General features: G+C 37.7%; 1 pseudogene; it reads left to right on the top strand.

The window, feature by feature from the left end:
• The first annotated feature begins 683 nt into the window (after positions 1-683).
• Positions 684-1337, top strand: LOC132612279 (pectinesterase inhibitor 7-like; annotated as a pseudogene).
• The last annotated feature ends 5774 nt before the right edge of the window (positions 1338-7111 follow it).

The following is a 7111-nucleotide window of genomic DNA, read 5'->3' as shown; positions in this document are numbered from 1 at the left end:
TTAAAATTCGGCCGTGTCCTGGCCCAAAGGACCAAGACCCGACCCACTCCCATATATACACACATACACAGATCAAACCCCTAAGCATTTCATTTGAAAGAACAGGGTTTGAGAGCAAACTCTAGAGGCGTCGTCCTTCGTTCCTTTTCTCTTTCTTGTGGCATATGCCTGAAACGACAAGATTTGCGGGCTCCACGTTAACTTGGTATGGTTGAGAATGGCAAGAGCATTTATTGCTCTGCCATTTCTCAACTAAATCCACCGCATTTCAACCCAAACCAGGTATTATCCCTCTTTCGCCTTTGCTTTTTCAGCATTGTAACGTTCAAGAAGGTACAAATCCTTAATGAATTTTGTCATACCTTCATTTAAATCCTCAATTTTTATTCCTTCATGAGGAACCGAAATGGATTGATCAATTTTTGGGTCAAATCTGGCCACCTGTTTGTTTGTTCATTAATTCTCAGCCTTTGAATGTGGTTTTCAAAGTAAGCAATTCTCGGAATTGCAAAGTCCCACATCGAGTTGACATTATGGTTTTTTCAGAACCCCGGTTCTATATAAAGAACCCTATTTCTCACTATTTGGAAGACTGGAACGGGATATACACATAAATTCACTAAAAGAACTAGATTCCTTTTTAATTACGTATAAACATCAACTATATAAGCTTTTGCCTTCTAATGGAGAGAAACAGCATTTGCCTTCTAATTCTTGTCTTATGGATGTTCTCCGTGAAGGGTGCAGTGGGGAGTAGTACTAGTCGTTTGCATGCTCGTAATATGACTTTCGTAGAGTCACAGTGCAAACGCACTCGTTATCCACAACTTTGTGTGAAATCTCTGTCCAATCTTGTAAATGCTAGTTCAGAAGATCCTCAAGAAATAGCTTAAGTTGCTTTGAAGGTAAGTTTAGTTAAGGCTTTATATACGAAATACTACATTGTGAAGGTATGCAAAGAACTTGATCAAATCAAGTGTAAGAAGAAGAATAATCAAGAAGCGAAATATTGTTTAGATCAAATCTCAGATGGCGTTTCCCAGCTTACAAACTCTGTTAAAGAGCTTCAACATTTGAGGTTAGATGGTGAAAGAGCATTTGTATGTCATCAAAGCAATGTACAAACTTGGCTAAGTACAGTGCTAACTGATGCATACACCTTCATGGAAGGGATGAATAATCCAGGTTATGATGCCATGGGTGGTAAGGTGAAGGCTATCATTAAAGCGAAGGTTCTTAATGTTGCACACGTTACAAGTAATGCTCTAGCCTTGTTTAATGGACTTGCTAGACACAAGGCTTCTCATCATGCTGGTAATGGCAAAAGAAAGCGCTAAAATTTGTAATAGAATTAGTTGTCTTGGCTTCCTTTAGTTCTTTTTGTTATGTATGTCACAACATATGTAATTAACCTTTCGTTGTTTTAACTTTTGTTTTTATGCAAAAAAGAATAATGTAACTTCACTGACTCTGTGAATATAAAATTTTGTATTGACTTTATATAATTAAAAGAAATGAAACATCAATATAATTTATTTACAAATAGGAGTGGATTTAAGATTTGAATTCTATGATTCAAGTTCTGAACTTTTTAAAATATGAATTCAAAACTTAATATTTATATTCTCTAAGATTTTTCATCCTATGTATCTAGTATAAATAAAAATGAATAAATAATAGGTTCAATTGAACTCTTATTCAAAATTCAAAATTGTAAGTTCCTCCCTCTTTCCAAATGTGGAGGTCACGGTAATTTTATTATTGAAAAGGAAATCGTCGTTAACGTAAAATTCATTTGCTAAGACAGCCAGTTAAAGTGTTATGTATGCCACGACATATGTAACTTCACTTTCTTTTCTCCTTTTTTTTTTCGGGGGGGGGGGGGGGGGGGGGCGGGGGGGGCGGGGGGTCTTTTGTATTGCAAAATGGGAATAACGTAACTTCGTTGAATCTGTGAATACAATTTTTTGTAATGTAAAAGAAATGAAAACAATAATACAGATTATTTTCCTCCCTTCTAAACATGTCTGATTAATAGTTTAATATTGGAACATCTTCTTTCTTGTTTTTAATACGATTGCAATTGACAAGGGAGAACAAAAGAGAACATCGTTCTAAACGGAAAGAAGATCCAATATTTCAACTCAATGGGTTTAAAGTTTTGAAATCATTAAAATTATAAGTTTGAAACCTAATAGTTGGAGTATTTATCAGGAATATTTCACATTCCTATTCTGCAAACCCTCCTTTTTAATGTTCTTTCCTTACTTGGTGTACAGTCATATCTCCCTCTTAATGTATATTACTAGGTTTTCTCATTTATAGATATTTTCCTTTTTAGTTGTTTATTTCCTTTCATGTCAGTGTCCTCTTTCATGTATAAAATAGAGACAATAACTTACAGAAAAACTATTTCATGGTATCAAGACCTAAGGAGTGACGTTGTTTAACAACTACCTAAATATGCATTCTCACTTGAGCAACAGATAATAAATAGGAACAACTAATCTATGATCATTCAATCAACTGAAATAAGCACGTACTTGAACAAGTAACTAATTCAACGGCTCAACTGTATAAAAACGTAATAAGAATTCATCCTACAAAAGGTTCCATCAAAACACTAGATAAGAAATCTAGCTACTCATAATATTGTATAAGAACGTAGCATAGAATCCCATAACAAACAAGTAAAAGAATGGAAGAAATTGAAATTCTAAGCCAGATTCCCGTCGCTTCCACTCCTTGCCTTAGAAAGTTGGGTGTTGCTCCCTCCTTGTGTTTCTGCCAACGTCCCGTCTCCAAGAAAAATGTAATAACTTTCTTATAAAATGTATAAATCAGCTTGGATGATTCTGCCCCAATCCCAATTATGCTAGGTTTCGGATTTTCTCGTAAGTTTGTGGGTCGGTTGCCTTTAGCAGTAGCTATAGTGTAAGGAATGAACTTCTACTTCAGCCAAGTAACTATTATGATGCCAAGTCATACAACCTTGTTCCTTTATCAACTTTATATGTGGCACATAAGACTATATACAACCTTCCCAAGCCTTGCCTTCTTTGGTGTACTTTTGTTATAATTGATAGAAGGACAAACTGTCTTTTAAGTCTTCCAACTTAGACATAGGTGGTTCCAAAGGATGTACCGATTATGGCTAGGGCAGTACCTCCTTATCCATAGGTGGTTCCGAAGGATGAGTCGATTCTGGCTGAGGAGTATCGACCAACAGAGGCACCGCCTAGTTTCATTGCTACACCAGTGCTTCAGGACATTGTAACGACCCGTTTAGTCGTTATAGTGTTTTGAACCATTTAACCTGTTGACCCTTTCCCTAAGTTCCGTTAGTATGACCTATGACTTAATGAAGTCATTGGGTTGGTCTCCGCAAGGTTTGAGTGTAAATTGAGTCTTTGAGGGAGAAGCTAGTTAAGTTAGCGAGTTAGACTTGACCATGGTCAACGTCGGGTTAGGATGACCCCGTGTCAATGGTTTGAAGGTTCCAACATGTTAATATGATAATTTTGAACTTGTCCAAGAGTTTTGGTGAGGTTCCGAAGAGTTTCGGATGGGCTTGGGTTTTGTCGCGCTCGTATTCGATGTTTTCGCCGGAGGTTTGTGGATAGAAATGGCTCCAGATTGAGCATCCGACCTTTGTTTCTAGTGATATCTAAACCATTAGATCCGTATCAAAGTTACGAAGCTATAGGAAAACGAATCGACACATTTGGCCTCCGGATGAGAGAGTTATGACCATTTAAGTGCGAACCTGTCCAACAGAACCACTATAGCGACCAAGAGGCCGCTATAGCTGGACCGCTGTAGCGGTCCAGACCTCCACAGCGGCCAACGGGGTCAGAAACCTTTATTTTAATTCCTCAACCTCGAACCCTTAACCCCAAGATCCCAAAGTCAGTTTTCAAGAGAGAAAGTGGCAAAATTCATCCCATTCGTTGATGAAAGTATCTTGGAGGGTAAGTTCCCATCTTTATTTGTTCCTGTTCCCTTCTTCTTCAAGCTCCATGATTATTCTGAGAGGTCCATGAATGGTGGGTGAAAATCCTAGAATTAGTAAACCCTTAAATAATTGGTGGGTTGTTTATTTTATTGTTGATTAATCATCTAGTAGTATATATTATCACTTTCTAGGAATGGAATTTGATTTCTTATGGTTGAACTTGCATGTTGAGACTTAGGGTTCTAATAAAAATGGAATATTTGTTCTAAAATCTGTTGGAAAGGGTAAAATTGATTAGAAACTCTTGAATTGAAGGTTAATGATTATAGAGATAAAAGTTATGACAAATTCACCATTAAAGGATGGTTTCATCCATTGAAGAGGGTAGAAGTAAGTGGGTCTTCTTCCCCAAATTGTCGTTTTTGTTTGAATACATGGATTGTTGCTTACTTAGCATCATATTGTTAGACTTTGACCGTTATGAGGTGCTTCAGAAATAGAAGGCTTGTGTGGAGTAGTTCGTGGCTCCTGTTCTACATTCCAGGTAGGTTATGGCTTACTTTAGTTAGACTTTAATTAGCGAAACGTATGTATTGTATAGAATTGACGGGAGAAAGCATGATTAGGCCTTCGGCTATGGTGTTTTGGTTGGATATTAGCTAGGTTGGTATGGCTTCTGATTTTGTTGGCTCGTCGTCGTTACATTATGTACTGAAACATGAGGTGTAGTTGTATACATACTGTGGCGATTCGGAATGGATTTATATTCAGTTGATTGTTGTTGATATGGCTTGTTGCCCTATTATTGTGATTAAACTTATTGCCTAAATTGTCGTGTTGTACCAGTTTCCTCTTATTGTGACATAAATTATCAGAGAAAGGAAGGATAATGAGTTTAAGCTTGAATTGTGATATAAACTTATGACAGCACGTAGATGAAAACTTGATGTATGATTGCTGTTGATGATAATATATAGAAAAGTGGAGCTTCTTGGTGATACAAGACTTAGTTGTGAGATGTACTTGCTATATGTGGAAGTAAAGACGGACATAGACTGTTATATTGGTTGAGATGATCGTATGATTCATTTCATGGCTGAGTTGATCCAAGTCTTGATATGACTTGTGGTTTTGTGACATGCACCTTCACTGTTACTTTATTGGCTTGTATTGATTTCCCACGTTTACACTCATTTATGCATTTATGCACTCACGCATGATGGAAATAGTTTGGAAGACTTGAGACATAATGCATTGTGTTTGACATTGATATTGCTGATTGTTCATAGTCCATACATACTAATGAACCGAAATACATTGAGACATACATTGTGATGTGAAATTGTGCAGAAGTTAAGATAATCTTCTTGATGAACTTGTGATACAAATTGATGACAATTGTGGTGAGAAGATAATATGATCTTCTCGATGAAAATAATATACTACTTGGTAATTGCTCATTAAGAGAGATGTAACAGTGTTTCTTGTATAATCGAGTGGCTCCGAGTCTGAGGCTCTTTTCGGAACAGAGGATGTATAAGCTGGAGTTCGAGGTAAATTTTGGGCGGAGACCAATAAGTGACTCAGGTCCGAGGTGTGCTACGGAACGAGTGTTACATGATGTGGATCCGTGACCGAGGTTCTTTCCGGGGCGGAGGATGTATGGCTCAGGTCCGAGGAGTGTTCCGGAATGAGTGATACATGGACACCATGGGTCCACTGCAGGTCATGACTACTAAGCTATGACATCAGTAGCATGTGTGTACAATGTGTATTTGTCCAGGGCATTGCATTTCGCGTCATCATATTTTGCATTGCACATCATTATGTTTTATTCTACATTATTATATGGTTCGTTGTTTCTGATTTTGTTACGTTTGCTGAAATGGCTGTTGTGGTGTTGATATGATCATTGACTGAGTTAAATTATGGATTAGTGACTCTACCTAGGAAAGGAACTTGGACTTGTGATTATCAGGCGAGGTTATTAAAATTTGACAGACTTGTGATTTAGAAGCTTCAGCTTAGGTTATGACTCTGTTATGGGATATTCTGTGTCTTGGATTTGAGTATTAAGTGCCTATCAGTTTATCTTGTTGATTTTATTCTTACATACGTGAACTAATCTTAGTCAGCCTATGATGCTTACCGGTACATAGTGTTTGTACTGATACTACCTTGCTGCACCCTTTTTGAGTGCAGATTGTGTTCCAGAGATTTCATCCAGATTACATCTCTAGCTTGAAGCTAGTTTGCTCGATCAGATCCGAGGGTGAGCTTCTATCCATGCCATACCACCTGAAGATCTCTCTTTTCAAATGTCTATTTTTATTCCAGACATCATTTGTTATTATAGTTGAGATATACTTCATTCTTTAGACATTGTTAGTTAGAGTCCTTGTACGATGGCTTTCAGATTCTAAGGATGTAGTAGTTAGACTTCCGCACTTGCATCATTTATTTATTTTGACTTGGTAGACTATATATTCATTCACATGTTCATTGATTTGTGTTGGTATAAATGATTAAAGAAATTAAAATTGGCTAGTGATTAAAGGGTTAACGGGTAAGGGTTCGCCTACTAGTGATAATAAAGTAGGTGCCCGCACGATCGGTAATTAGGGTCGTGACAAACATATTGGTTCGGATGCTAGGGATTGTTGAGGGGATGAATCAGGCGGAAAGTTTTCCTGTCACCCCAGATTGCTCACTGACGAGAGTTGGAGGTCACACTCCAGATCAGATGCAGGCACCAGGGCTTCAGACTCCAGGGGTCCTGCCAACTACATTTGTGGCTCCTCAACTTGATGACATACTTTGCCTAGTGTTGCTTCCCATCCAGCCAACAGGACTACTATGTCCGTGGATAAGCAATAAATTGTTTTGTTATTTTCACTATTCATACGGTTGTTCGTTCTTGTCAATAAAGAGGGTTGTATGGGGGGGGAGGGGGGGGGGGGGGGTTAAAGCTAAGGCATAATAGTGTGGCGCTTTTCTAGGGCATGTTCCATGATATTGATTTTATTTATTAGCATCGTTTAATATAGTTGCTTGCTTTTATTGAACACTGCATGGATAAAAAAATCTGAGTTAATATCAGTTGTACTACCCGATTTTATGGCCGAGTTGGGTTGGACATACGGTACTACGCGAAAA

Source organism: Lycium barbarum, chromosome 1 (genome assembly GCF_019175385.1).
Source record: "Lycium barbarum isolate Lr01 chromosome 1, ASM1917538v2, whole genome shotgun sequence".
Lineage (NCBI taxonomy): Eukaryota > Viridiplantae > Streptophyta > Magnoliopsida > Solanales > Solanaceae > Lycium > Lycium barbarum.
Note: the sequence above shows the minus strand (reverse complement) of the source record. Positions and strands in the feature narration are given on the sequence as shown.